This window comes from Candoia aspera, chromosome 1 (assembly GCF_035149785.1).
Source record: "Candoia aspera isolate rCanAsp1 chromosome 1, rCanAsp1.hap2, whole genome shotgun sequence".
In the NCBI taxonomy this organism is placed as follows: domain Eukaryota; kingdom Metazoa; phylum Chordata; class Lepidosauria; order Squamata; family Boidae; genus Candoia; species Candoia aspera.
In genome coordinates, this window is record NC_086153.1 from 108,245,220 (window position 1) to 108,273,176 (window position 27,957).

The following is a 27,957-nucleotide window of genomic DNA, read 5'->3' on the forward strand; positions in this document are numbered from 1 at the left end:
GCCCCAGATGTGATGACGCGGCTAGCTCAAAGCCGAAAGGGCAGCTAGCGGCCGACGGTGCTGGTGGTGAACGGTGAATCCGATGTTCTAAGGATCAACACACCATTGGAACCTGGAATGTAAGATCTATGAGCCAGGGCAAATTGGATGTGGTTATTGGGGAGATGTCAAGATTAAAGATAGACATTTTGGGCATCAGTGAACTGAAATGGACTGGATTGGGCCACTTCACATCAAATGACCACCAGATCTACTACTGTGGACAAGAGGACCACAGAAGAAATGGAGTAGCCTTCATAATTAATAGTAAAGTGGCTAAAGCAGTGCTTGGATACAATCCAAAAAATGATAGAATGATTTCAATTTGAATTCAGGGCAAGCCATCCAACATCACAGTGATCCAAATATACGCCCCAACCACAGATGCTGAAGAAGCTGAAGTAGAGCAGTTCTATGAGGATCTGCAGCACCTACTGGACAACATGCCTAAAAGAGATGTTATTTTTATCACAGGAGACTGGAATGCTAAGGTGGGCAGTCAAATGACACCTGGAATTACAGGTAAGCATGGCCTGGGAGAACAAAATGAAGCAGGACATAGGCTAATAGAATTTTGCCAAGACAACTCACTCTGCATAACAAACACTCTCTTCCAACAACCTAAGAGATGGCTTTATACATGGACTTCACCAGATGGACAACACCGAAATCAGACTGACTACATCCTTTGCAGCCAAAGGTGGCGGACATCTATACAGTCGGTAAAAACAAGTTCTGGAGCTGACTGTAGTTCTGATCATGAACTTCTTCTTGCACAATTTAGGATCAGACTAAAGAGATTAGGGAAGACCCACAGATCAGCTAGATATGAGCTCACTAATATTCCTAAGGAATATGCAGTGGAGGTGAAGAATAGAGGGGCCGACCAAGGGCAAGGTGGATGGATGATATTCTAGAGCTGATGGACAGGTCCTGGGGGAGCTGGGGGTGTTAACAACCGACAGGAAGCTCTGGTGTGGCTGGTCCATGAAGCCACAATGAGTCAGAAGCGACTAAACGAATAAACAACAATGTCCTGCTTTGTTTTGTTCTTTCGATGGTATACCAACATATCTCTGGTTGTACTGATCCATTTAGTTTTCACGGCAAGAATACTGGGGTGGGTTGCCATTACCTTCCCCAGGGATTGCATTTAGTCTGACCTCTCTGTCATGACCTTCCCGTCTTGGGTGGCCCTTCACAGTTTAGCTCATGGCATCATTGAGGTGCTCAAGCCCCAGCACCTCGACAAGGTAATGATCCTTTGCTGAAGGGAGATGTATTAATGAGCCATATATGTTGTGAATATACTACCTCTCATAAGAATTTCTGCATCTGGTCTTTCATGTGTCCTTTTTTAAAGTGCCCTTAACATGACTGTACTTAATTTATCATTTCCCCCCTTTTGTTTTGCCAAATAACCTTGAAACAAGAAGTGAAATTGATAATGGATCACTCTGCATTAACAAATGGCTTGTCAAACTCCAGGGTGGGTGACTTTTTCTTTGGCTACAAACTTTTCTTTCACACCCAAATCTTCAGTTGCTGGGATTTGGATCCATGCCCTTGGACACATCTGTCAAATTCTTCATTCAATGTTCAATCACTGTCTGGAACCATTATATAATTAAAGGATTGTTTATTCATGATGACTCATTTTGGTTTTTCACCTCTCTTGACCTCTGGCCATCACTCTCTGAAATTTGTAGGGAAGAAGATTAATTCAGATTAGTTCATTTCTGTCTTACATTTCCATTCACTTAAGGCCCCTTCCCATTACAGTGTCTGGGGCTATAATCTTTTTGATTTGGCAGAATGCCATCAGTTCCATGATAAATGACTGAATTTTTCCGTAACCCAGTTTTTTATTATAAATTTTGCTGTCCCTCAGGTACTACTCTTTGCTTTGTTTTCCCTTTGCTCTATTTCACATGTCAATCAATAACTCTGTGGCATTTAATAGAGTCATAATAAGTTAGGGATTTTAATGATCAGGGCCAGATTTTCATGCAGAAGCATGGTCTTTGATTGAATAAATCTTAACATGGTCTTGATCTCTTTTATTTAGTTCAGCACTTATTTATTTATTTATTTATTTATTTATTTTTGCCATTTGATCGTGTGCAATCCTTGGCGACTGCCTGGATTAGTCCCTGCAGTTTTCTTGGCAAGGTTTTTCAGAAGTGGCTTGCCATTGCCTCCTTCCTAGGGCTGAGAGAGAGGGACTGACCCAAATTCACCCAGCTGGCTTCAAGCCTAAGGCAAGACAAGAACTCATAGTCTCCTGGGTTCTAGCCTACAGCTTTAACCATCTGACCAAACTGGCTCTCAGTTTAACATTTAAACACATTTAAATCATCATTTAGATCCTCTGGTGTCGAACTCTAAAACATAAATAAGTAACTCTTAAATTATAACATTAATTATAAAATAAAATGAAATCATACTGAGTTTTAGATTAGGCCAGAAATCTTAAAAAAACCACTAAGATGCCACCATGCTCCCCAGTCCTTTGGAAATGCTGATGATCAGCTGCCTCAGGGCCACCTTTAGGCTACATCTGAGTAAGCAATGGCCTAGGAAGCCAACGTTTAAGGGGTGCCAATGCCACCCCTCTTTCCAAATCATTCTAAAAATGCCAATGTTCACATCAGTGGGAGATGGCACCATCAGCCAATGTGGCCTAGGGTGCCATACAGTATTTCCTTGAGGTAGCGCTGAGCTGTCTGCGATGCAATACATTATTTTACTGTTTACTCTCATTTGTTTTCTTTGTCTCTCTGTGTATGAAATAATAAGGGAATGTTTTTATGGGCATGCACCACATTTTTGGAGGGTCTGAACCATGCTGAACCAGCTCTATGTAAACAGAGCTATGCCACATACATGGCTGCAGACTGGGTTCTCTGGCATTTTCTTGCTTTAGGAGACAAAGAGGGGGAGGAATGACAAGTTAAGCCTCTTTTACAGCTTACTGTCCATTTTCATGTGTTTTCCACCTCAAATCCATGTGCTGCACTACAGTGATTATGATCAATTACAACCATAACAAGAGTGTAGGGGGGCTGCACACAGGCTTAGATTTTCAACAGGGGGAGGGAAGGGACAAAAGGAGAGGGGGAGAGAAATTCTTAAATGGCTTGTTTTACCTGTTTAGGAAAGTTTAGAGCTTTTTTTTTTAAAAAAAAAAAGATCAGTGAGCATTTCAGGTAATTGCTGCCTTTCAAGAATTGTTTTAACTATTATTGTAGCTGTCTTTTAATGTTTTCTTAGTTTATTGTTACTTAGTTTATTGTTTATTTTTCATGTGAAACACCTTGTGAAAACAGATAATCAAGAAAGCAAGTTAGAAATATGTCAGCTTTCCTAAAACGACTAGTTTCCAGCACAGAAAATCCTCTAAAGTAAGATATTTTCTATCTCAGAACCTGACTTTGAACTAGCTTTCAAAGGACCACCTCACTTCACTTCTCTTGGCAAAAAACACTTCTATGCATGTGAAGTGCCTACACAATAGGCTCTTTTCTCAAAGCAAGGCAGCCAGATGAGGCAGATCAATGATTCTAATAGAAATACTGAAGTAGTGCATGCCCACTCTGCACACCTCCAGCAATCAGCTGAGCTCTGTGCTTCAAAACAGAGCCCTCTCCACCTGCTCCCTCTGAAGAATCAATAGCAGTTTGCAATATGGAGGGTCACTGAACTCAGCAGGTTCTCTCTCCATTCACTGAAATCCCTGTCACACTGGCATCGCAATAGTGTTGTGTCCCCCCCCCCATTAAACTTGATATCCATAATCAGCGAAGGCAATTTGAGATCCATTTGCACTTCCTGGTAACAAGATGTGCCGGTGATGATAAGGTTGGGTAAGATCTAAACCTTTATGTGTTCCACTGGTTACAGGAGTCTCTTCCTTCTAGATCTTCTCCCACTAATTTTATTTATTTATTTATTTATTCAAATTCAAATTCAAATTTTGTCTCCCATCCTCCTTCCTGATAAGGTTCCATCTGAAAATCTTAGCTGCATTCCACTGCTGTTGAATATGTGCTCTTGCCACTTATTTTGGTTACTCTTCTGTGGGTTTCTTTGGCTTATCTTTGGTGCTACAGAGGAAGCTCATATTTCTTCCCAAACACTTGAAGGCCTTAACTGACGACTGTGCAAGGTCCAGGTCTTTGACCGTGCAGTTGTTCTATGGCAGTTCATAGCTATAGCCACATAATTTCCCATCATCTTGCCAGCCATGTTTAGGATTCTGTTCCCTGCTCCCATCTCTAAGTAAAGGTAAAGGTTTCCCTTGACGTAAAGTCCAGTCATGTCCGACTCTAGGGGGCGGTGCTCATCTCCGTCTCTAAGCCTTGGAGCCAGCGTTGTCCGTAAGGACCCGTCCGTGGTCATGTGGCCAGCATGACGACACGGAACGCCGTTACCTTCCCGCTGAAGCGGTACCTATTGATCTACTCACATTGGCGTGTTTTCGAACTGCTAGGTGAGCAGGAGCTGGGACGAGCAACGGGAGCTCACCCCGCCACGCGGTTTCGAACCGCCGACCTTCCGATCGACAGCTCAGTGGTTTAACCCGCAGCGCCACTGCTCCCATCTCTAATCTCCCATATATTTCCAATCCAACATTCTGGATGATCTAGAACAATAAGCATGGTTGTTATAGTAAGTATTGGATGGGGGAACCATTTGGGAATATTGTTGGAGGTCTCTGCAAATCAGCATGCCTCATTAGCATATGGATAAGTTCATTCTAGGATGCAAGTCTCTATGTGCTTCTGGAGGAAGCTGTTTGTTGTCCCTTCCACATTCCTCACTTCCTCCTCCTCCCACCATCTGAGGATGAGGCACCATGCGGCTGCTCCTCCCATCTGGAGGCCATGCATGGGCCTAGAGTCTGGGCTTTCCCCTTTCTGCATGCAGCCTTTAGCAGCAATGAGGACTAAAGGTTAATTCAGTTTGGGGAAAGAAAGAAGGACAAGGATCTTTTTTTTTTTCTGAATGGATATAACTGGACCAAATAAATAAGTAAGACTTTCTTTTTTACTTACTTTTGAACCTACTTTGTCTAAGTGTATAATTCTTTATGCTTGGGTGGGCTAAGTGTGTAAGATCAACAACCTATATTTCTCTAACATGCTTGTTAATGCTATTTTAGATCATTTACTTTTTCTGTGCATGTCTTTTGCTGTGTTAAGCTCTGTTCCATTCAGTGGTCCTAGCTGTCCACTAATGGCTTCAAATATCAAGTCTGTGGATTATACTGGGAAGTCAAAAACAAAACCAATCACTTCAGAAGAAGGCAATGGCAAAACACTTTGGTATTATGCCAGGAAAAATGCATGGCTGTTTGAATGTGTCTACATCAGTTATCATGAGTCCAACTTCACACAAAGACTACTTTATTTTTACCTTTTATTGGCTGTTGTTCCCTATTGTTTGATTGATCCTGTCTCCATACACTTTGTTCAAAGATTCCATTATTCCCTGTTTGCTTTATTTGTTTTGTTTTATTTGGGAGAAAGGCCCTACATCTTCTTCCAATGGTAAAAAAATGATGGCAAACCTACAGCCTCATAAATGCCCTGTCAATCTTTATAGCATTTGAGATTAATTGATATCCAATCACTCCAGGACAATTTTAAAAAACCATACATACATACATACATACATACATACATACATACATACATTGTGAAATAGGCAAGGATAGCCTAATAATAATAGCAAATAACCCAAAGACAAAGTATCTCATGAATAAATTCCCTCTATAGAAAAAGTTGATAAACATACAATAAAAGTGCAGCTGCATTTACTCTTTAAACATATTCTAGTTCTTTATGATTTTATTATGAATAGAAACCTGGTCCTTTACAAACTCAGACTGATCACAACCTACTTAAGATAAGATTGAAGCAGTGATACCAATTGAAAACCAAAGATATCACTAGGAAGCTTATCAACTACCAAGAGAGTATTAACTATCCAAATCCACTACTCCACATGATTGTGTTCAGTGTCCTAGAAAAAACAATTTAAAACTTAAAAGAACCTCAGTCTAGAAGGGATAATGAAGTAGTGCTACTGAAGATATGAAAGTTATTTGTATATCATAGAAAGTCTCAGGTAACATCAGCAGCTGGGATAGGATATTTTTGGCTTTTCTTTTTCCTTTTTAAGTTTCAGTTTCATTTATCGAATGACCATATTGAGTTTTTGAATTTTTTGAATTGTTTTGATTGAATAATTGCAGGGATGGCAAATCTGGGTCTTCTTAAATTATAACTCTCAGCAGTCCCAACTAATAAGAGATGCTGGAAATAAATATTCTGATGATGTCAATATTCCCCAACCCCAATGTAGTGTCTCCAAATTAACTGATTCAGTGACAAGACCCTGCACCTCTGGTGTGTTCTTTGTGAGAGGGAAATTTATTTATTTGTTTGTTTGTTTGTTTCAGCTTTAAAAGCTGCCTGACTCCAGAATGACTCTGGGCAGTTTACCCTAAAAAAAAAAAAAGAAACAATAAAAAGAATAGAAGGCCATGCATGTCCAAACAAAGCATACTACATATACAAAAGAACAACACAACTGACAAGGACTCCCCAACCAGCCCATCCTAAGGTCTGGGAGAACATCCAGGTTTTTAAAGACTTCCAGAATACCCTCAGGGTGGGAGCCACGTGGACCTCTATTTTATTCAAACGTTGTTACTGCCCCTTATCCAGATGGGAGGGGGAATGTTATCATGCTATGGCCTAACTAAGCATGCCTTCACATTGGTATGTTATTATCAAAGTGGCTGTTGGATGTGTTCCTAATGCATTCACTCTGGTTCACCCCGGTCCAGGAACAGTTCAGTGTTACTGCTGAAATATGAATTACTGCTGAAAGGTTCAGTAGTAGCTTATTGCTCCATCTCTTGAAATGCTTGAATGGAACTCTGCTACAGTCAGGACTAAGGTTTTACAACTTGAGGAAAAAGAGTTAGTGTGAGAATCCAGCCTGCCTCTGATTCAGAAATTGAAACTCTTTCTGAATCAGAGGAGGAAACAGAAACTTACCGGGCTGAAACCGGGAAAGCAAAACCTGGGAATGAGTCAGCAGTGCAGGAAGAGTCAAAGGCACTGATTGGCCAAGACTAGGAGGAGGATTTGAATCCTCCAATCAGCACGTACCAACGATGGGCAGAAAAGTGCACGAAGGAGAAGGCAGCCCGATTGGCTGCAGAAGGGTCCAGGAGCACAAAGGATCAGCATAAAAGGTAGATGTGCAAAGAGCAAACTGACGGAGACAACCAATCCTACAAGCCTGCAGCTTCCGCAGAAGAGTCCTTACCAGCGTCAGAGACAGCATTGGTTACCAAAGAGGAATCAGCGCCAGCATTTTCCATGGAAGGGGACTTAAATCCTGCTCCTGCTGCTACCCAGGATCTTCTCTTCGCCAAACCCAGCAACCTCAGTCTCGCATCCAGCTTTGGATCTTCATGTTCACTTTGTGTGCATTCTAGGTGCATTTTTCACCCCGTTTTGAAGCTGTGCTCAGAGTCTCCAGTCCAGCCTTGTCGTGCCTCCAGCTCGCAATCTCACCCCGAGCCTTTGGTGCAGAATTGCAATGTTTCTAGACTGCCGCTTAGCTCCAGGTCTCATGTGCAGCTTCAGTGTGCCTTCAAATTCCAGTCCTGTAGGGAATCTTCATTCCAGTCCAGCCTTGCTCCGAGTTCTCAGTCTTGCTCCAAGTTCCTAGTTCAGAGTATCTAGCCTAGTCCAGGTCTTCCAGCCGAGTCCAGCCTTGTTTCAAGTTCTCAGTCTTGCTCCGAGCCTTAAGTTCCCGGTATCCAGTCCAGCCCGAGTCACCAAGTCCAGTCCAGCCTGATCCTTAGATCCCAGAAGTGTCCAGTGTTCTGGTGCCAGCCTAATTTGAGTGGCATTCTAGTTCAAGATCTTTCATCTTCAGGTCCAGTAGCATCTCATACTTCAACTTCTCCCAGCCTTCCAGTTTCCACAAGAGAGTCCTGCTTTGCTCCCTTGCTGTCATCTCCTCCTGTGATTTTGCCGGTTTCCTGGTTGCTGCCCAGTTGGGCTTAATTGAAATCAGTTTTTCTTGATTCTAAGGACTTATTTATTGTAAATAGTTATTTAATAAAGAGTATTTTTGATATTTAATCTGCCTGGCCACCTCTAAGTCTGGACAGGACAGTTAGGCAGCATATTCTAGTAATAAAAGGATCACCATGTTACCTTATTCAGCGAAAGGAATCATGGGATAATGACTCCATTTCTTCTTGATTTGGGGACACAGTTGAGAAAGACACCATGCATGACTTCTTAATGGATTGGTACCACATAGTAGAAATACAATGCTTGAAGGTTGCAGTATGCATTTCGATGAGAATAGGTTTGACAGTGCCATCAAAAAGGATTCCACTGTGGCATGGCTGACAACATGGGACCAGAAGGCCACACATACACTTCCACAAAAGGGAGGCAAAGGAAACAAGTAACAAAAGTGTTGCAACAGTGTGACAGTTTCATATTTCTGCCTTTTCATATTTCTGTGACATTGTGACACAAACACAAAAGGGTGGAGCTTGCATTGTGATGTCACAATGTGCTTTTCATTATTTTGGTGTCATAATGGTAAAGAACTGGTATACTCTACAGGGTTTCTCAGAGTGGGCCTTCTTGACCACTGCCCCATTTCTCTCCTGTGTATGATGCTCGCTCTCTCTGTCTCTCTCTCTTATCTATCTATCTATCTATCTATCTATCTATCTATCAGCATAGGAGCATTTGTTATTTATGTTAATCTTGGATATTTTTCTGGATTGTGTTTTTGAATGCTTTTATCCTGTTAATCTACACTATGATTGCAAGGTACTCAGAGATGACCAAAAATTGGAGTGGCATTTAAGCCTAGTTAAACAATTTCTCACTGACTGTAATAAAGGAGAAAATAAGGAGATTGAAACCAGCAAACAATTACAAGATGGGAAAGCTGGTGTAATGTTTTAATGCAGAAATCAACAGAGACAGGCAGAAAATATTACCTTCATCCCAGTTAGGATCCCATTGTTCCCCCCTTTGGACTCAGTCAATTTCCTTTAGTTTTTTCCAACCTCGATCTGGCAGCAAGTAGTCATCATTCGGTCCATCGTAAGAAGATGACTTGAAAAAAAAATATTGTCCCCACATCATAGAAATGAACAAATTGTTTAAATAAATCCTATCCACTGCACTAATAGTTCAATAGTCTATCTTACTTTATTATGATATATTCATAAAAATGTAGAACTTTTATGACTGTTGACATCTGAAGTTCTTTAATTTTGCAGAAGCTAAGTAAATGCTCATGCAATTGGCCAAGAACACTGTTTTACACACACATGCATATTGCAGTCAATTTGCTTTTATGCACACGACTTTGCATAAGGGACCACCTTCTCCTCCCAAGGCCTACCCTGGGAGAAAATTTAGACTAGAAAAGGATAAGTATTAGTGGAATTTGTTGGACATTAGCATTCATGCTGTTGTGAAATCCAGTAGGACCGGAAGCCCACCCCCCACACCCCAATTCAGTCCCAGTGGGATTTGTGGCAGAATTGTTATACATTCCTACTAAGTACAAGAAAAGCCTGCTCTTTGCCAGAATGTTGCTTTGATGTACACTGAGATGGATTGCCTTTTTGCCTTTCATGAGTACAGATCAGTCATGGGAAAAAAGTGATAGCCACTTCTGCTATTTTCTCCAGCCATCATTCTGGAAGGCAGATTTAGGAGGTAAGAAAAGAGATGAGTTGGGAGGAAAAGAAATTAGTTGGGAGTTAATTGCTCCTCATGTGAATGCGTGATAGGAGAAGTAGCCCAGACTGCATCTCAGCCAGCCTATCATTTAGGTTCAACATATTTGGTCACTGAATTCTTTCTTGATACAGTTACTATATATCTGTTTGGTTTTTTTTAAACTTTGTTGGCATATGAAACTGTATATTTCATACATATTAATATTTGTGTTTACATTGTAAAACCAAAATACATATCTAAAAAAACCTTCATAACTGTTTTCTTCCTCACCTTTGATTTGGTGGTCAAATTAATGGAGATGGTGGAAAATCTTTATTTTAAGAATATATGTCAGTTTTCAAAGCTGAAACGTTCTCTGAAAGTGTCTTACAATCCTGAAACTTTAAGAATAAAACATAATTAAAAAAAATATTGAGTTTGAAGAGAAAGATAAAAGCTATGAAAAAACAAAAAAAAAACTACAAAAAAGAGAAGAAAAACTAAAGAAGTTTGAAAACACAGAAAAAAAAAACTTACAACTTTACAGAAAGATGTGACTTCTGACTTTTAACAGCAAGGATATACAAAAATATTCCATAATCAATCTCTTACTCTATATTAAACCAAAATCACATTATTTCTATAAATCATTCCCCTTTGGCACATTATAAAAATCACTAAGTACAGTTACTCACTACCCTTATATTAAAATAAAGAAAAAAAATCATATAAACCTCTAAACAGTTTCTCCCCAAAATAACACTTATTTAATTATTCCCTTCCTACTACTATTCTATACATTTCTGTTTACTATAATAAAAATCAAACTGAAAAGCACATAAATTATCGACCATTATACTCAGAATACAACAGTTTTAATAATCTTAATCTTAATAAATCCAAAGAAGAAAAGCAATTTGAAATAATGACCTTAAATCAAATTTTTAAAACCATCCAAATATTTTTATACCCTAATAATTTTAATCCGAATTCTTAAAAACAAACAACATCAGTCAAACCCTAAAAACGTTCCTTATAAACATTCTTTAACCCTTATCCCACTTCAAAGTAAGAATTTACATATCCCCACAATGTGCACAGAGCTTTTCTCTTGAAAAAATCACAGCCCAACTGCCCCTCACAAAAATTCCAACTTCCCTTCAGAAAACTTCCCATACAGAATGACCCCTTCTTTTTCATGACATTTCACCAGAAAGTCAATTTCACTTATTGCCTGCAGATCCCTCTCTCCCTTGAATTTCTCCAACTCCACTATCCAATCTTCATCCAGCACCTCAACAGAAATCCCAATCTCATTCTTAGAAAAAAAACATTTCTATCAGAGCAGTTGATTTCCTCAAATTCATCCACTACATCCCCAACCAGATGACACATTTTAGACCTCATATTTTCCACGATGTATAAAAGCTTGATAGGAGTCAGAAAAGATCTGTTTAAAATCTTGATGGAAGTCAGAAAAAAATCTGTTTAAAATCCTCCATGCTTCATGCAGTAGATTATGGCACCCCCTAGGAGCTTAACCAGTGTGATGGTTGCCCTTATTCCAATAAAAACGCAGACTCACTAGCCAGGGCTAAGGATTTCTGGTTTATTAGGAATAGAATGCATACACTGAGAAAGACAGGAATGAGCACATGGCGTGTGAGGTAGCCAGTAAATACCCGCGGTGTGGACCTGATCCGTCCCCACCCCCCATTGTCCCGAAGTCTTGCCCGACTGTGAACCCAGAGTCTCGATGGGCGATCAGGGGGCGATTCCGGAGTCTTGATGGGCGATCGGGGGATTAGCGCTGATTGCCTCTGTCCTCTTCCTGTGTCCGGAGCAGGTGTGTCTCCCGTGGTAATGCAGAGATGTCAGGGAGATAGGATAATGGCTTCCCGGGTCAGGGCAAAGGTATGCCCCTTTGTCCTTTATTTGTTTTTATATTTCAGTGCTTATAAGATTAGCACTGATTCTTTCCTTCCCCTCCCCCTTCATCGGAAAGGCATGTTCCCCATTGTGATGTATGTATACATCGCAACGGGGGACATGACATACTGCCTCCCCCCCAAAAAAAACCTTCAAGGTGCTGGTTTGGATGGATACGCTGCATGGAAGCATGTGACTAGTCGTTGCGCTGAGACATCCCGGGCATGCACCCACTCAGGGTGGTGGAAATGTCCCCAGTGGACCAGGTACTGAAGGGTGCCCCGTAGCCTTCTGGAATCTAGGACCTCCTTTATTTCAAAGTGCTGCTGCCCATCGATCATGATGGGAGGAGGCGGGGGGGTTTTGTTATGCCACTTTGAGGAGATAGCCGGTTTCAGTAAGGCACAGTGGAACACCGGGTGTATGCGTTTCAAGTTGTGTGGCAATTCTAACTTGAAAGTTACTGGGTTGATTATTTCCACTATTGGAAAAGGTCCAATGAACTTGGGGGCTAACTTCTTTGAGGGCTGCGGCAAATTAATGAACTTAGTGGAGAGGTAGACCTTATCTCCCACTTTGAAGTCTGGCTGCGCAGCCCTGTGGTTGTCTGCATAACGCTTGTAGGTTGCTTGGGCTTCGGAGAGAGCCAGCTGAATGATTGGCCAAATGTTGGCTAGCTGAGCTGCCCAGTCATCTGGGGAACAAGGCAGGGCAGCTGGCTGTGGCAACTCTGGGATTGGAATGAAGTCTTGACCATAGACTACCCGGAAGGGGGTGTAGCCCGTGCTCTGGTGCACTGCATTGTTATATGCCACCTCAGCAAAGGGGAGTAAGTCTACCCAATCATCTTGCTGGTAGCTTATGAAGGAGTGCAAAAATTGCTCCAGGGTGGAGTTAAGGATCTACGTAGAGCTGTCCGTGTGGGGTGCCAAGCAGTGGACAATGCCTGCTTGGTGCCAATCAACTTCAAAAATGCTTTCCAGAATTGTGAGGTAAATTGTGTACCCCTATCTGTGACCAAGCGGGAGGGGGTACCATGTAATTTGTAGATGTGATTTAAAAAGAGGCATGCCAGCTGTTGAGGGGAGGGAATGGAGGCGCATGGGATAAAATGGGCCTGTTTCGAAAAGTAGTCCTTAACCACCCAGATGACCGTTTTCCGCTGGCTGGGTGGCAAGTCTATGATAAAGTCCATTGAGATTTCTTCCCAAGGGCGGGAGGGGCTTGCCACCGGCTGCAATAGTCCCTGGGGCTTACCCACTTTTCGCTTGGCCATAGCACATGTAGGGCAAGCAGTGACATATTCTTTTACATCCCTCCTAAGTGTAGGCCACCAGAATTGTCACCTTACCAGATGTAGCGTTTTTACAAAGCCAAAGTGCCCTGCCATTTTGTCATTGTGAGAACGGCTCAGAACCTCTGCTCGCAATTGCTCCGGCACGTACAAGTTATTTTGTTTCCAAGCCAAATCATTTACAAAAGAAACATTGTGTTTATTGGTTTGCAACCATGTATCCGTTTTTAAGGCTTGTAGGAACTGCTGTTGCAATTGCGATGAAATTAACATGCGTCTCCCTCCCCTTGCGGGCGGTTGTGCCAGGGTGCGCTGCGTTCCAGTTTGGCTGCGCATGACAGCTTGGCAACCCAGCTGTGTGTCGGTCCACACAGTACCTACAATTTCTGATGCCTGACTGGCATCCTGGGGCTGCCTAGAGAGAGCGTCAGCTAAGAAGTTCTTTCTTCCTGGTATGAACTTCAGCTTAAAATTAAAGTGGCTGAAAAACTGAGCCCAGCGAACCTGCTTGGGGCTGAGGTATTTCGGGGTACTGAGCGCTTCCAGGTTTTTGTGGTCCGTCCAGACCTCAAAGGGGCAAGTGGCCCCTTCCAGGAGGTGTCGCCATGCCTCTAAGGCAGCTTTGACGGCAAAAGCCTCTTTCTCCCATACATGCCATCTCCGTTCTGTTTCGGAGAACTTGAGGGAGAGGTACGCGCAAGGCTTCAGCTGGTCATTTAAATCCCGCTGAAGCAAGAGCGCCCCAATTGAGAAATCGGAGGCATCCACTTGGACTACAAAGGGCTTGGTGGGGTCGGGGTGTTGTAGAACCGGTTCTTCTGTGTACAGGCTTTTGAGGTGATCAAAATCCCTTTGGCATTCAGGTGTCCAGTTAAGTAGCGCTCCTGGGTTTCATGCTTTGTGCGTGTCTCCCAAACCCTTGTTGTGGAGTAAATTAGGGGCAAAACGATTTCTGCTAGTCCCTTGATGAACCTCCTGTAAAAATTAGTAAATCCAAGAAAACTCTGTAGTTGCCTCCTAGTGTGCGGACGCTCCCATGCTAGGATGGCCTGGACTTTCCCAGGGTCCATTTCAATGCCCCTCTCAGAGATTCTATGGCCCAGATAATCTATCTGAGATTTATGAAACTCGCACTTAGAAAGCTTGGCAAATAGCTCGGCTTTGCGGAGTTTCCTGAGCACCTGCTTAACCAAGCGTTCGTGCTCCTCTTCAGTCTCCGAATATATCAATACATCATCTAAATACACAAGGACCCCCTTGAACAAGTGTTCGTGCAAGACCTCGTTAATCAATTGCATAAATACCCCTGGTGCCCCTGCCAAACCAAATGGTAACACTTTATATTGGAATGATCCCAGTGGGCAATTGAAAGCCATCTTCCACTCATCCCCCTCTCGTATGCGTATGCGAAAATAGGCTTCTCGCAAGTCCAGTTTAGAGAATATTTTCCCCTTTGCCAGATGTGCTAATATGTCTTTGATTAGGGGCAAAGGATATTTGTTGGATATGGAAGCTGCATTCAATCCACGGTAGTCCGTACAGAGTCTTAATGTCCCATCCTTTTTTTTCTCTGAACAGCATTGGGGCTCCAACTGGCGAGTTTGCAGGCTCGATGAAGCCTCGTGCTAAATTCTTGTCCACAAACTCCCGCAATGCTGCCAGTTCTTTCTGGATCATTGCGTAAATTTTGGGCTTTGGCAAGGCTGTGTTGGGGACCAGTTCTATCGCACAGTCAGTCTTTCTGTGGGGTGGGAGTTTGTCTGCTTCTTTCTCCCCGAACACATCTGCAAACTCTGCGTACCTGTCTGGCAAGCCTTCCAGGGCCGCTGCAGCCAGGTGTGTGGTTGTAGATGCCGCCCTCCCCACCGCAGCACGGGGAATTCAGTCCCCTGTAGGTGCTTGGTAGAAGCCATCTGTAAACGTGATCATCCTGGTTTCCCAATTTATGTATGGGTTCCTTCGTACCAGCCATGGGATGCCTAAGATGATTAAAGGGTGGCCCACCGGTGCCATGACAAATTTCAGTCTCTCCCGGTGGCTGCCTAACTGCAGTGCCACTTCTCGGATGAATTGGGTGACCGGGCCCCCTCCCGCTGCCGAACCGTCCAATTGCGTAAAAACTATGTGGTGCTGAAGTGGAAAGCAGGGGAGATTTAAATCGGCAACCACGTCCAGGTGCATTAGGCACCTAGAACAGCCCGAGTCTATTAGGGCCCAGACTTCAATTGACTTCTCAATGGACTTTAGCTTAACTTTTACGTACAGGGTGGGACAGTTGGCACTCACCCAGACGTCACTGCACCCATTCTCCTCCTCCACCTGCCCTCTGGTGCTTCTCAGGGCAGGTGGCTGGCGTTTCCCGCCGGTTCTTCCTGGTCACTCTCCTCCTCTTCAATGGAGTAAGGTAGATCTTTTGCTCCGATCTCTCCACTGGCCGCTGGCATCTTTTTGGGTGTTGCGGGTGGTTTGCCCGGCATTTTTCCTGGCCTGTCAACTGCCTTTGTTTTTGGGCATGCTGCCACGTTGTGGTCCTCTTTCCCGCATCAAAGACACTGCCCCTTGGTGAACCGTCGCTCCCTCTCCTCTCTCCAGGGTTGGGGTGCTGGTCTCACCAGTCCTGCAGTGGTTCGGGGTCCCTTTACCATCGCTGCTTGTTGTGCCACCCTCTTGGCTTGTAGGAAGGTTTCTTGGGCATTTTCCACCTTACCGGCCAGCAGTATCCACTCATGTAGAGTGTTTGGGTCGTCTCTGCATAATGCCCACCTCAGAACATTCAAGTTCAGGCCCTCTTTGAAATGTTCAATTAGGGTAGACTGCAACCAGTCCTCCACCTTTCCAGCCAGTGCTTTAAAGTCCATGGCATAATCTGCTACAGATCGTTGCCCTTGGCTGATTCCCCTTAGGGACCTCTTCACTCTCTCCTTTTCCAAGGGGTCTCTGAAGTGCAGATCTAGTGCCCAGAAGAACTCATCGAAGTCATCGAGCTCTGCGGCATCTGCCTGGCATAGCTGCACATACCAGTCAGCCGCCCTTCCTTTAAGTTTGTTCGCAATGGCATTAATTTTGCCCTTTTCCGAGCGGAAATATGGCCCAAATTCTTCCATGTAGTTCTTTGCGTTCATCAGGAAGAAGGATAATGTTGCTGGGTCCCCGTCAAATTTGACCCCGAAGTCTTTCACCCCCGCTCCTGGTAGGCTCCAAACCACATCTGGTCGTCTGGGCGTACCTCAGGCTGCTGGGGTTCTCTGGTCTCGGTGTGGGGATTCCCTAAGCCGGACTCCGGGCGGCGTTGCCTCCGTTTCATGCCGGCTCCAGCCTCTTCCCAGCGGTCGCGTCTCCAGGGTGGGAGGGGGGGTGGCGGACTTCTTGTACCTGGTTTCACCTCACCCCTTCCTCGGGATTCCCACGCCACCGACCATCTCAGGAACAGCTGTTTGATTGACTCCAGCCTCGCCTCCATTATCCTCAGCCGCTCAGCTGTCTGGGAGCCTTCCTTGGTTCATCTGCTCCGGCGCCTTCCCTCAGCTCCTGCGATCATTGAGGACAATAGGTCCTGTGGCTTCTTAGATGCCCCGAGCATCCCGGGCAGGGATCCCGGCATCTCGTCCAGGGTGACCCACTCACCCTGCGACTCTCTGGTGGCTTCAAGTGTCTTGCTCCTCCCAGTCTCCTCCTCCTCCAAGCTTGATCCTGAACCCTCCTGGACTTCGTACCGTCGGGGAATAGGGTTCTTACCAATCATTCATGCTGTGGAGTCGGGTGACCCGTCGCCGGTCCTCTCGTAGCCACTTCTTCGTGGGTTGAGTCTTTCCATCACCAGCTTGGATCCCTCACAGACGAAATCTGGAATGGTGCTAGCGGAAATTTTTTTTTCTGATTCCCGTCTTTATGTGATGGTTGCCCTTATTCCAATAAAAATGCAGACTCACTAGCCAGGGCTAAGAATTTCTGGTTTATTAGGAATAGAATGCATACACTGAGAAAGACAGGAATGAGCACATGGCATGCGAGGTAGCCAGTAAATACCCGCGGTGTGGACCTGATCCGTCCCCACCCCCCATTGTCCCAAAGTCTTGCCCGACGGTGAACCCGGAGTCTCAATGGGCGATCAGGGGGCGATTCTGGAGTCTCGATGGGCGATCAGGGGTATTAGCGCTGATTGCCTCTGTCCTCTTCCTGTGTCCGGAGCAGGTGTGTCCCCCATGGTAATGCAGAGATGTCAGGGAGATAGGATAATGGCTTCCCGGGTCAGGGCAAAGGTATGCCCCTTTGTCCTTTATTTGTTTTTATATTTCAGTGCTTATAAGATTAGCACTGATTCTTTCCTTCCCCTTCCCCTTCATCGGAAAGGCATGTTCCCCATTGTGATGTATGTATACATCACAATGGGGGACATGACAACCAGCAAAAGTCAAAGATGTGAAGAAGTTACAGAGTGTGTTTGCACAAAGTGAAAGTGAGATAGACAGTTCAAATTTAATACAAAAATAATGACAGGAAGACAATTGTTTACTCTCAATCCTTCTTTATATTTGGAAGGAAAACAAATTCCAAAACTTAAAAGAAAAACGTTTTTTAAAAAAAGTAATCCCAAAAATAACAATAAGCGCCAAGAAAGCCCACTTCTTGCTGTAGAAAGCCTCTCTTAGGGTACACATACTTAAATATATACATACTGTATATGTGTGTATATATATATAATACACACAAACATATGTATGTATGTATGTATATAAAAATATAAATATAAATATAAATATATATATATATATATATATATATATATATATATACACACTGTATATTTGGTGATACTGCATATCACCAAATACACAGTATGTCTGTGTGTGTATGTGTGTATATGTGTGTATATGTGTGTGTATACACACACACACAAACACACACTGTATATTTGGTGATTTAGAAATCAGGTTGCTGGTCTTAGTGTCCCTTTAAGGCTACAGTGCAGCTTGGAAAATGGTGACATCCCAGCCTCTCAGCTAGCTATTACCAGTTGAACATGAAACACTGCTTGCAATCTTCTGGCTGCAAACAGCCATCTGAAGGACAGATGGGATGATTCCAGGTGTTTTCCTTTGTCTAGAGAACACTTCTGGGCTTCAGGAAAACCTGCCTGAGCCCAAAAAAAGTTGCCGCATTGACAGTTCTGCCAGTGGAGCCTGTGGGCACAGCTGCTCAGTCCATTATGTCCCCAGCAGAAGTCCCAAGACATAATAAAATTTCTAATTATTATAATAAAAAAGACATTTCAAGTTATCTGTAACACTGACAACTAAAAGCAAGATATTGAAACATCAGTTAAATCACTAATTCAACTTACTCCAAAATAAGAGTTAGTCCAATCCTATATTAAAGGTGGGCTGAACAAAGACCATGAAGCATATCCAAAATGTATAGCAGAATATTCCTGGTATTACCTGAACTGTAATGTTTGTAAATCTTAACCCAGATTGCCTGATTGATTACATGCTCTCAAGTCATCATTGACTCTTAGCAACCACATAGACAGAGTTCAATTTAAATAATATTTATCATTTGCTATTAACTGTTATGGGTTAAAAATAGACATGGTAGCAAATCAGTAGCAAGCCTTGAATAAATAAAGGATCTGAGGAGCTGTATCTTAGTGACAGTAACTATACTTTGCAATGTCTAATGTATAAATTTCATCCTCACCTTGTTCAAATAATGATCTGATGTTGTAGAATCATGCATTGAAATAAATGTGGGGACTGGCTATCACTACTTTAAGATATAAATGCGAATATAAAAAAGAAGGTGTGGCTTGCTGATGCCATGGACCACATTGCAAACAGTCTAATGAACAGTGCAATTTACAGTGTAGAAGTATGTTATATTCTCCTCTGAATCCTCTTGAAACAGAGACTGAAGAAGCAGACCAGACAGGCCATGAGCCTGAAGAATCAGCAGACAGATAGCTTACAACAGCTCTAGGAGACAGTAAGCCTGAACCTATAGGGCCTGATTCAGATAATGAGTGGCCACTTTCTGGAAGGGCACTTAAGCCCAAGAGCACACGGACAATTACAAAGGGCAGAGCAAAGGTGATCATCATGTCTCCTTGAGAGGAGAGGCAGGAATGGGCCTAATTAAGCCATGCCCATCTGGGGCTATATAACAGGGGCTCCCAAGCCCTTGCCCTTCTGCTGGTAACAACTCTCCAACTTCAGACCTGTGCATCTGTTGCTTTTCCTCCTTGCCCTGCATTCAGACCCTGACTTTCCCATTAAGAGCAGCTCATGTAGTTCTCTGGTGCCCAAACCCTGGACTGTCATGGAGAACACTTTTATCCCCACTTCTCCCTAACTCCTGCTAGCAGAATGAGAAGGATTCATATTGCAAGGCAAACCTTAGTGCTATCTAGCTAATTATTGCCAGCTCCTCTCAGGAAGTTTACAAGATAACAACAAAGTCTGTCAGCTTTAGGTTCACCTGGCTTTCTGTTTTGCATTGGTTGCACAGAACACAGAATGATCCAATTTCTAAAGGTAAAAAGGGGGAAGAAACAGCCTTCAAAAGGTTGCTTCCTGGATGTTACTCTTCCTTAGAATGCCCAATCCAGTGGGCCATGCTGCTATATTGTGAGGCAAAATGGCAGCTCCTATGTGGGGCTGCTTATAAGATCCACTGTTTGCACTTAGCTAAATGAGTTCTATTGTTTCTCATCTTAGAAATCCTTTCATATATCCTAGGCTACCTTTTTCGCTAATAGCAGGAATAACATTCTTAGGCATCACTTGCTCAGTGGCTGAAATATCCCATATTCAAAGGCATAGGTCAACATTTTGGGGGCCAAAGGCTACATCTAATAATTTTGGGAGGTTGAGGGTCATAAAGTGAAGTGCCTTTTTTGGACCTTACAATACGTTTTCATTGTAATGAAATGTCAAGGAATCATGCTTAGGGCTATTGCACTTCATCTGCAAAATCTATACAATCACTACATAATGGCAAAGAGATCAAACTTTCTGCGTCTCCTTGCTTCCATCTTGTAGTGGTTATGAATTTTTGCTGCTCAGACGGTATCCCTAAGGAATGGATAGTCTTCAAGGATTTCAAAAAAGGATTTGGGCTCCTAGGTCTTCTAGAATGTTCTAGATCAGCATTTCTCAATCTCAGCATCTTTAAGATGTGTGGAGTTCAACTTCCAGAATTCCCCAGCCAGCCATGCTGTCTAAGGAATTCTGGGAGTTGAAGTCCACACAAATTTACTGAGATTGAGAAACACTGTAGTAGATTAACAAGTCTGGCTTTCTTTCAGTCATAGGGCAATTAAATGACATCCAGCCACTAGTGAACCATGAATATAATGGTTTTTGCTTGATTCAAGTAAGCAAGCTAAATTCCTTTTGCTTGGTTTTAGTCAAAAAGCTTAGACATGACACTCTTATTATGGCAGTGATACGTTCTTCTGTCTCTGCAATGTAACACTCTAAGACTTTTGACAGAACAGAAACAGAGGAGATATGTATATTGCCATGTTTGATTTCTGTCAGAAATCCACTGATACCAGTCCAGTTGCCTGATGCTGTCATTTCCCCTGAAGTCAGCTGCTGGCTCACTGAAAAGTGACATGTGGCAATATTTACATGTCCCTGGGCCACATGCTTCTGCTGTCATTGGTCTGCTATATATAAATCTTGAGACATTTCCCCCTTCCTTTTCAATTGTGATTGCCTGCCTTCTGGATAGCCCTGATCCTGCAAGAAAACATGTCTTTCATAATTTAATGCAGATACATGTTTATTCTGCTTCTGAGTGGTCACTGAATATTTAACAACAGGCTCTATCTTTAATAGATAGCACAATTTTCAGGAGTTTTTTTTTAATCTAAGAAGAAACCTTCAAACTCTGCCTCTATTGAGTGATGAGATGGTGGTGTAATATTTTTCCACTACTCAGAAGAAAAGAAAAATATATTTATTTATTGAGCAGGTCCTATACTTACTCCTTCTATAGCCTGCTCTAGGGTTTCATCAGGGTCATGTGCTTTGTGACATACAATATATGGCTAAAATACTGAGCGAGAAGATCACTGCTCTGATTTTTTCAAATTTAACATTGGTTCTAAAGATCACATTAGATAGTACAAGATTTTTTTTCCTCCTATGTATGGTCAGATTTTATTTTACTAGCCTTTTCTTTCAAGAAGCAGAGACACACATTTCTTCCTGATGAGGAAGTCAGACTGGTGCAGTGGCTAAGGGGATGGGCTAAAAACAGGGAGACTGTGAGTTCTAGTCTTCCTTTAGGCATGAAAGCCGGCTGGGTGACTTTGGGCAAGTCACTCTCTCTCAGCCCAATCCACTTCATATGGCTGTTGATAGAAACAGTATTCTAATCAAAACCAATACCCTAATCAAGGACCTGCCAAGAAGGAAACCACACCCCCACCAAAATGGGCAGGGCAAGCTATTGTATATAAACAGGGAGCAAACCCTACACCCACTCACACTGATGATGTTACTTAGTTGGGTGATGAAATGTCTGCAACCAACCAACCAACCAACCAACCAACCTCCCTCAGAGAGCACCAAGGACTCCACAGTTACTTCCCTGGGCTTGCCCCAGGCCTCGGGGGTTCATATTGAAGTGAATCCAATCAACTTTGTCTGCAAAGGATAATGAAAATTGTTCACAGCAACCCTCTGACTGCTCTGGCTCCTCTCTCCCAATAATATGATGGAGAAGATGCCTCACAACAGAGAATTGCTTCACCAACCTGTACTGAGCGAGCCAATGGAGGCAGATAAGTAAGCTCGCTTCACTGCATAAACTGCCATGAAGTACAATATCAAATGGGCCACTTCAACAGCATCCTAGACATCTCTGGTTTTAATGTGGGCTTACAAACCTGAATTGGATTGGACAGTGTTTATACTGTGGAGTCCTTGGTGCTCGCTCAGCTTTGTTTGCTTGCAGGCTTTTCATTACCCAACTAGGTAACATCATCAGCGTGAGTGTGGGGTTTACTGCCTGCTTATATATAGTAGCTTGCCCTGCCGGTTTTGGTGGGGGTGTGGTTTTCTCCTCAGAAATTCCTTGATTAGAGTATTGTTTTTTGCATGATTGCTTGTCTGGTGTTGATCCCTGCATATCTGAATGTTGGCTGCTGGAGTGAATGTGTTCTAATCTTTTTGTTTCCTTCTTAGATTTTTTGTTGTCCCTTTTGAATGGTGTGTAAATGTGGTTTATCTCTATGTGTCTGTTGATGGCTGCTTTGTCTGAGTGCCAGGCTTCCAGGAATTCTCTGACATTTTTGGATTTGGCTTGGTTTAGGATGCTCACAGTTTCTCAGTTGAAACTATGGTTGAGTCTGTCCATGTGTTAGATTAAGGAGTTCTCATAGTGTCTTCTGACTGCTAGTTGGTGTTCATGGATGTGCTCTGCTAGTCTTGCCTGACTGTCCTACATAATGGCTGTTACAGACTTTGCATTGTATGTTGTAGATGACTCCTGTTTTTCCTTCTTGGGCTACTGGGTCTTTTGGTCGGCTTAAGATGTTTTGGAGGGCTTTAGCTGGTTTGATGCTACAGTTATGCCATATGGTTGTAGTAGTCTCTTGGTTGTTTCTGAGATGTTTTTGATGTATGGGAGTGTTATCCTTTCCAACGGTTGTACAGGTTGTGTTGTAGCAGATTGTGTGATGGTTGCCTTATTCAGAAAAAACACAGACTCACCAGCCAGGGCTAAGGATATCTCGTTTATTAAGAATAGAATGCAGACACAGAGAAAGATGGGAATGAGCACATGGCATGCGAGGTAGCCGGTAAATACCCGCGGTGTGGACCTGATCCTTCCCCACCCCCCATTGTCCCAAAGTCCTGACCAACGGTGAACGCGGAGTCTCGATGGGCAATCAGGGGGATTAGTGCTGATTACCTCTGTCCTCTTCCTGGGTCCAGAGCAGGTGTGTCCCCTGTGGTAATGCAGAGTTATCAGGGAGATAGGATGATGGCTTCCCGGGTCAGGGCAAAGGTATGGCTCCTTTGTCCTTTATCTGTATTGTCTTTCAGTGTTTATGGGATTAGCACTGATTCTTTCCTCCTCCCTCCCCTTCACCGGAAAGGCATGTTCCCCGTTGTGATGTATGTATACATCGCAACGGGGGACATGACAGATTGTGTGTTATATAAGTACACTGATGAAAGCTTGTTTGTTGTGGAGTGCCCTGAAGTCCATGAAGGCAATCCCAGGAAAGATTGTTGAAGAGGAAGAAGCACCAGGAAACTTTGACTAGTCATCATCTTCACCGAGACCGAAGATGATGGGAGATCAAAGCTTTCACCAGTAGAGAAAAGCAAGCTGCCAGGCTGACTCAAAGAGCAAAAATTGCCATCAGTATCTAAGTCCTTCCTTAACTCTTGTATAGGATGTATATGGGGTTTGCAATAGAACAAAACACTTGTATCTATTAAGCAAACATTATACAGTGTATAAATCCCAGGAAGAGCCCAAGTTTGGCATCTTTATTTACAATGTTGGTAGTTCTGCTACAGAATTTGGGAAATTTAAAGTAAATGCTGAACAAATGGTTGCTTTTAGGTCTGGTAGTTTGAAGAAAAGGGGGAAAAAATTCTGAAATGGTATTTTGCACTGAATTTCTATTATATCCTGAGAACTCATAGGAAGCCGTTGTGACTTGACTAGAGGCAAGGTAATTATAAAGACTTCTCTTTCTGATCACTGGATCCAGCTGAACACAATACCTGATCTATATCCTGCTACATAGATGGGGCCAGAAGCCAGTAGGAATAAGTACATGCTCATCATGGAACAGATGAAATCCTAAACCATTCTTACCGAGCAACCTCAGCATGAGGTTTTTTCTGTACATTTTTCTGTGTTAGCTTTCAGTTAACCTTACGTCTGCTGGAAAGTTTGGTATACAAGAGGATCCCTATATTTCATGAAAAAAAGAATTGTATTCTCAGATACAAGGTCTTACAAGTATGAAGTCTGACCCAAGAGAACTTGAAAATAAAGATAGTTGGGAGGAAATTAAGACTCTGCTGGTAATTGTCTTAATGCTCATGACAAATCCTCACATGAGATTGTCAGTGCCAGTTATTTAGAAAGTGGTTTTGGTGGCTATGTAAGAAGAACTCCTTCAAGGGAACCATACAGAAAAATCTTGTTACAATCAGAAGTGCTTATATGAGCACTTCATAACAGTCTCTAGCTATATATAGTTCAGTAAATAGTCTCTTACACAAGCTCTTTTGCTATTAGTTAAATGATAAAACATTAAAAACATCTGTTTTTTTTTAAAAAAATGAAGGGGAAATCTTCTGAATGAAAGCTTTCTGTAATTGGTAATATTTTGTTATTGTTGTTTGTGCCTATTTCTATTTGAGTTAGCCAACTGTTCCAAAGCATATGAACTGATGCAATAATCCATATGCCAAATGATAGCTGGGAGTCATTCACAGATTCAGAGAATGGTAAAGTTATTGAATAATTAAACTGTGGAGACAATAACTAAATGATACATCTAGTCCAACTCTGTTAAGAAAGTGTCTTTACTGCCTACTTTTTCAAGTTCACTGGTTCCTTTTTGGAATTCTTGATGTAAGCCATAAATATTTATGTGAATTGCTGCCTGGATGGAATTCTCTAAATAATTTAGAATTCTCTAAATAATATTTAGGGAGAGAAAGGGGGAGCATATCATTAATGATAAATGACTGCAAAATTCCTCTGCCTCTTTCAGAATAAATAATAGCATACATTTTCATGATGTAGCCCTGATTTTATTCTACAGCCCAGATGTGCTCGGACAAGCTACAAAACATTATATTGCACTCAAAGAGCTTCAAAATTAAGCTTTTTATCATTGCTTTTTAATGTAAACATCTGTGGAAATTTCAGCAATTGAACATTATATGAATTGTTTGATTTATAGAACAGTTACAAATAAAGTGCTTTATCACTTCTGAATAATCTAAACTGATATTAGGTATGTATTGGAAAAATAATTTCCTATTTATTTCTCACATTTTTATCACCGCCCATCTCCCCCCACAAGGAGTGACTCTGGGCAGTTAAATACCTTATTTGTCTTATTTTGCTAAAGGGTTAGGGTTAGAGAAGCCAAGATAACACACAAGGAGTAGTATCTAGGAGTAGTAACCAAACTTTCTATTTCTTCTGCACAGTCATAGAAATTAGAAACTGCAAACAAGGTAGAGATTTTTCACATTTTGCATAAATGTTAGTGTTTATTTTATTTTATTTATTTTTAAAATTAATTTCTATAGCCACCCATCTCAAGTGACTCTGGGAGGCTTACAATTATAAAAAATTATAAAACAGTTAAAATAATTAAAACAATTAAAAGTACAAAATAAATATATATGGTCGCCAAGTAAACAATGCATGAATGTTAATATAGCCAAGAAACAGGGCCATTAACACACTCGGGACCCCAGGCCTGGGCACATAACCAGGTCTTCACAGCCTTCCAGAAGGCCAAGAGGGTCGGGGACATCCTGATCTCTGAAGGCACAATATTCCAGAGGGCAGGTGCTACAGCACAGAATGCACATCTTCTAGTCCCCACCAACCGACATTTCTTGGCTGATGGGAGCCGTAGCATACACAACCTATCAGACTGAATTGGATGGGTAGAAACAATTTGGAGAAGACGGTCCCTTAGGTAACCCAGTCCCAAGCCATGAAGGGCTTTAAAGGTGACAACCAGTATCTTGAATTGCACCTGGAAGCACACTGGCAACCAATGCAGCTCACATAGTAATGGTGTTACATGTGTCGTATATCCGACATCATTTACTACCCATGCAGCCGCATTCTGTACCAGTTGAAGCTTCCGAATGCTCTTCAAGGGCAGCCCCATTTAAAGCGCATTGCAGTCATCCAAATGGGAGGTCATGATGGCACGAGTGACTGTGAGCAAGGCCTCTCAGTCCAGGAATGGGCGTAACTGGTGCACAACCTGAACTTATGCAAAGGCCCTCCTAGCCACGGCTGCCACCTGCTCTTCAAGCAGGAGCTGTGAGTCTACAAGGACCCCCAAATTGCACACTAGGTCCATCTGGGGCAGTACAATCCCATCCAGGACCAACAATGGAAAAACCTTGTCACCAGAAGGCCCACATACCCTCTCAGTCTTGTTTGGGTTGAGTCGAAGCCCATCGCATCCCATCCAGGCCCTTACAGCCTCCAGGCACTGGGACAGGACATCCACAGCATCACTCAGGCAGCCTGGGGTGAAGATATAAAGCTGGGTATCATCAGCATATTAATGATACCTCACTTCAAACTGTCGGATCACCTCTCCCAGTGGTTTATGTTTGGTTAGTGTAAAATTGGAAAAAATTCAAAAGCCCCCTATGGTTTTATTATTAGGAAAAGTTGCAGAACTTGCTATATGAGACTGGCAGGTTTAAATATAATCTCTTCATTCTCACCCCCCATCCCACCCCCACAGATCGCCAAAACTGATGAATTCAAGTTGGCATACTCGTAATAGTAAAAGCATATTTGTTATTCATTGAACCTGGTTTTCCTCTCCAAAAAAGGTTGTCAAAGAAACATACTAATAAACAAAGATAAAACTAGCAATTTTCAATAATCAAAACCTAAAAGTATCAATAAAGACAAAAGCAAAATGTGACAAGACAAACAATGACTGAAATTAAGCATCCAGGGTGAAAAGATTACTTAAGCATTAAAGGAAATGTTTTCCATTTCTGATAGAACATTATACAGAGGAAGATAAATTACTCTCTTGTGGCAGGGACTTCCACATAGGAGACATCACTTCTGGAAAAGATCTCTCACCTTAGTCATTAATAATGACTATGAAGGCCGTGAGCTACATAAGAAGGGATGGAAAGTTCACATAGTAAGCAACTTGTCCCATCCATTTAGGGCAGACCTCCTTCAGCATGAGTGCCTTCCAACCATGTGACTGTCTCCTCCCAGAATGTGGTGGTGGCTGTGCTACCTGGGAAGTTCCAGGAACCGAACCCCAGACATCTGAAGAGACCCCAGACTGGGGAAAGCTGATTTAGGACTTCAGTATCTCGGATCAACTTTGTAACAAAGCAGCAGTCAAGCCAGCTATTGTTTCTCACAGTGTCTTCAGGTTTTAAGATGATGGAAAGATGATGAAATTTATCTCAAATGTCTAGGTTATTACAAACCTGTTAAGGAGAGAAGCTCTTCATAGATTTTGCCCCAGGAGTCTAATGATATTAAATTGCCTGGCATAAAATAGGGGAACGTTCTAGTTTATACATTAAAGCATATAAAGGAGGAAAAAATCTTCATAGATAATGGGTTGGAAACAAAAGGTAACTAAAAGCAACTATCAGTGAAATTGCCTGGAGCATCAAAGAAATTATTATACAATGGAATCATATATTTTTCCTATGGTAATTACAGTATAAATAATTAATAAGGTAATAATGCATTAGAAGGGCCTTTGATATTAGTAAATAAGCAGCCTAATTATTGCCCTATAATATGGAAGATACTATTGACATTTCTGTTTATTGCTAAAGGAATTAATGATCCTTGTAACATGGCCAAGACTGAGTCATTTATTTCACAAGGAGAAAATTTGATTTAGTGCATTGAGCCAACTAGTTACACCCAGAGAAAATAATGCAGCATTATTTATTGTAGATTCTATTATTATTGCTACTACCACTACTACCGTTATTCCTATTATAGATGAAATACAGTCAGTAAAACTTAGTAAAATATTATAATTAGACTTATCTGACAGTTACTACGGTAATTTAAAGACAGTCCAGTCCATACAATCTTTTGATTTATTACTCCCATGATAACATTTGCCTTACATCCTAATAGAAAAGTTGTTCCTAGGATTCTCTA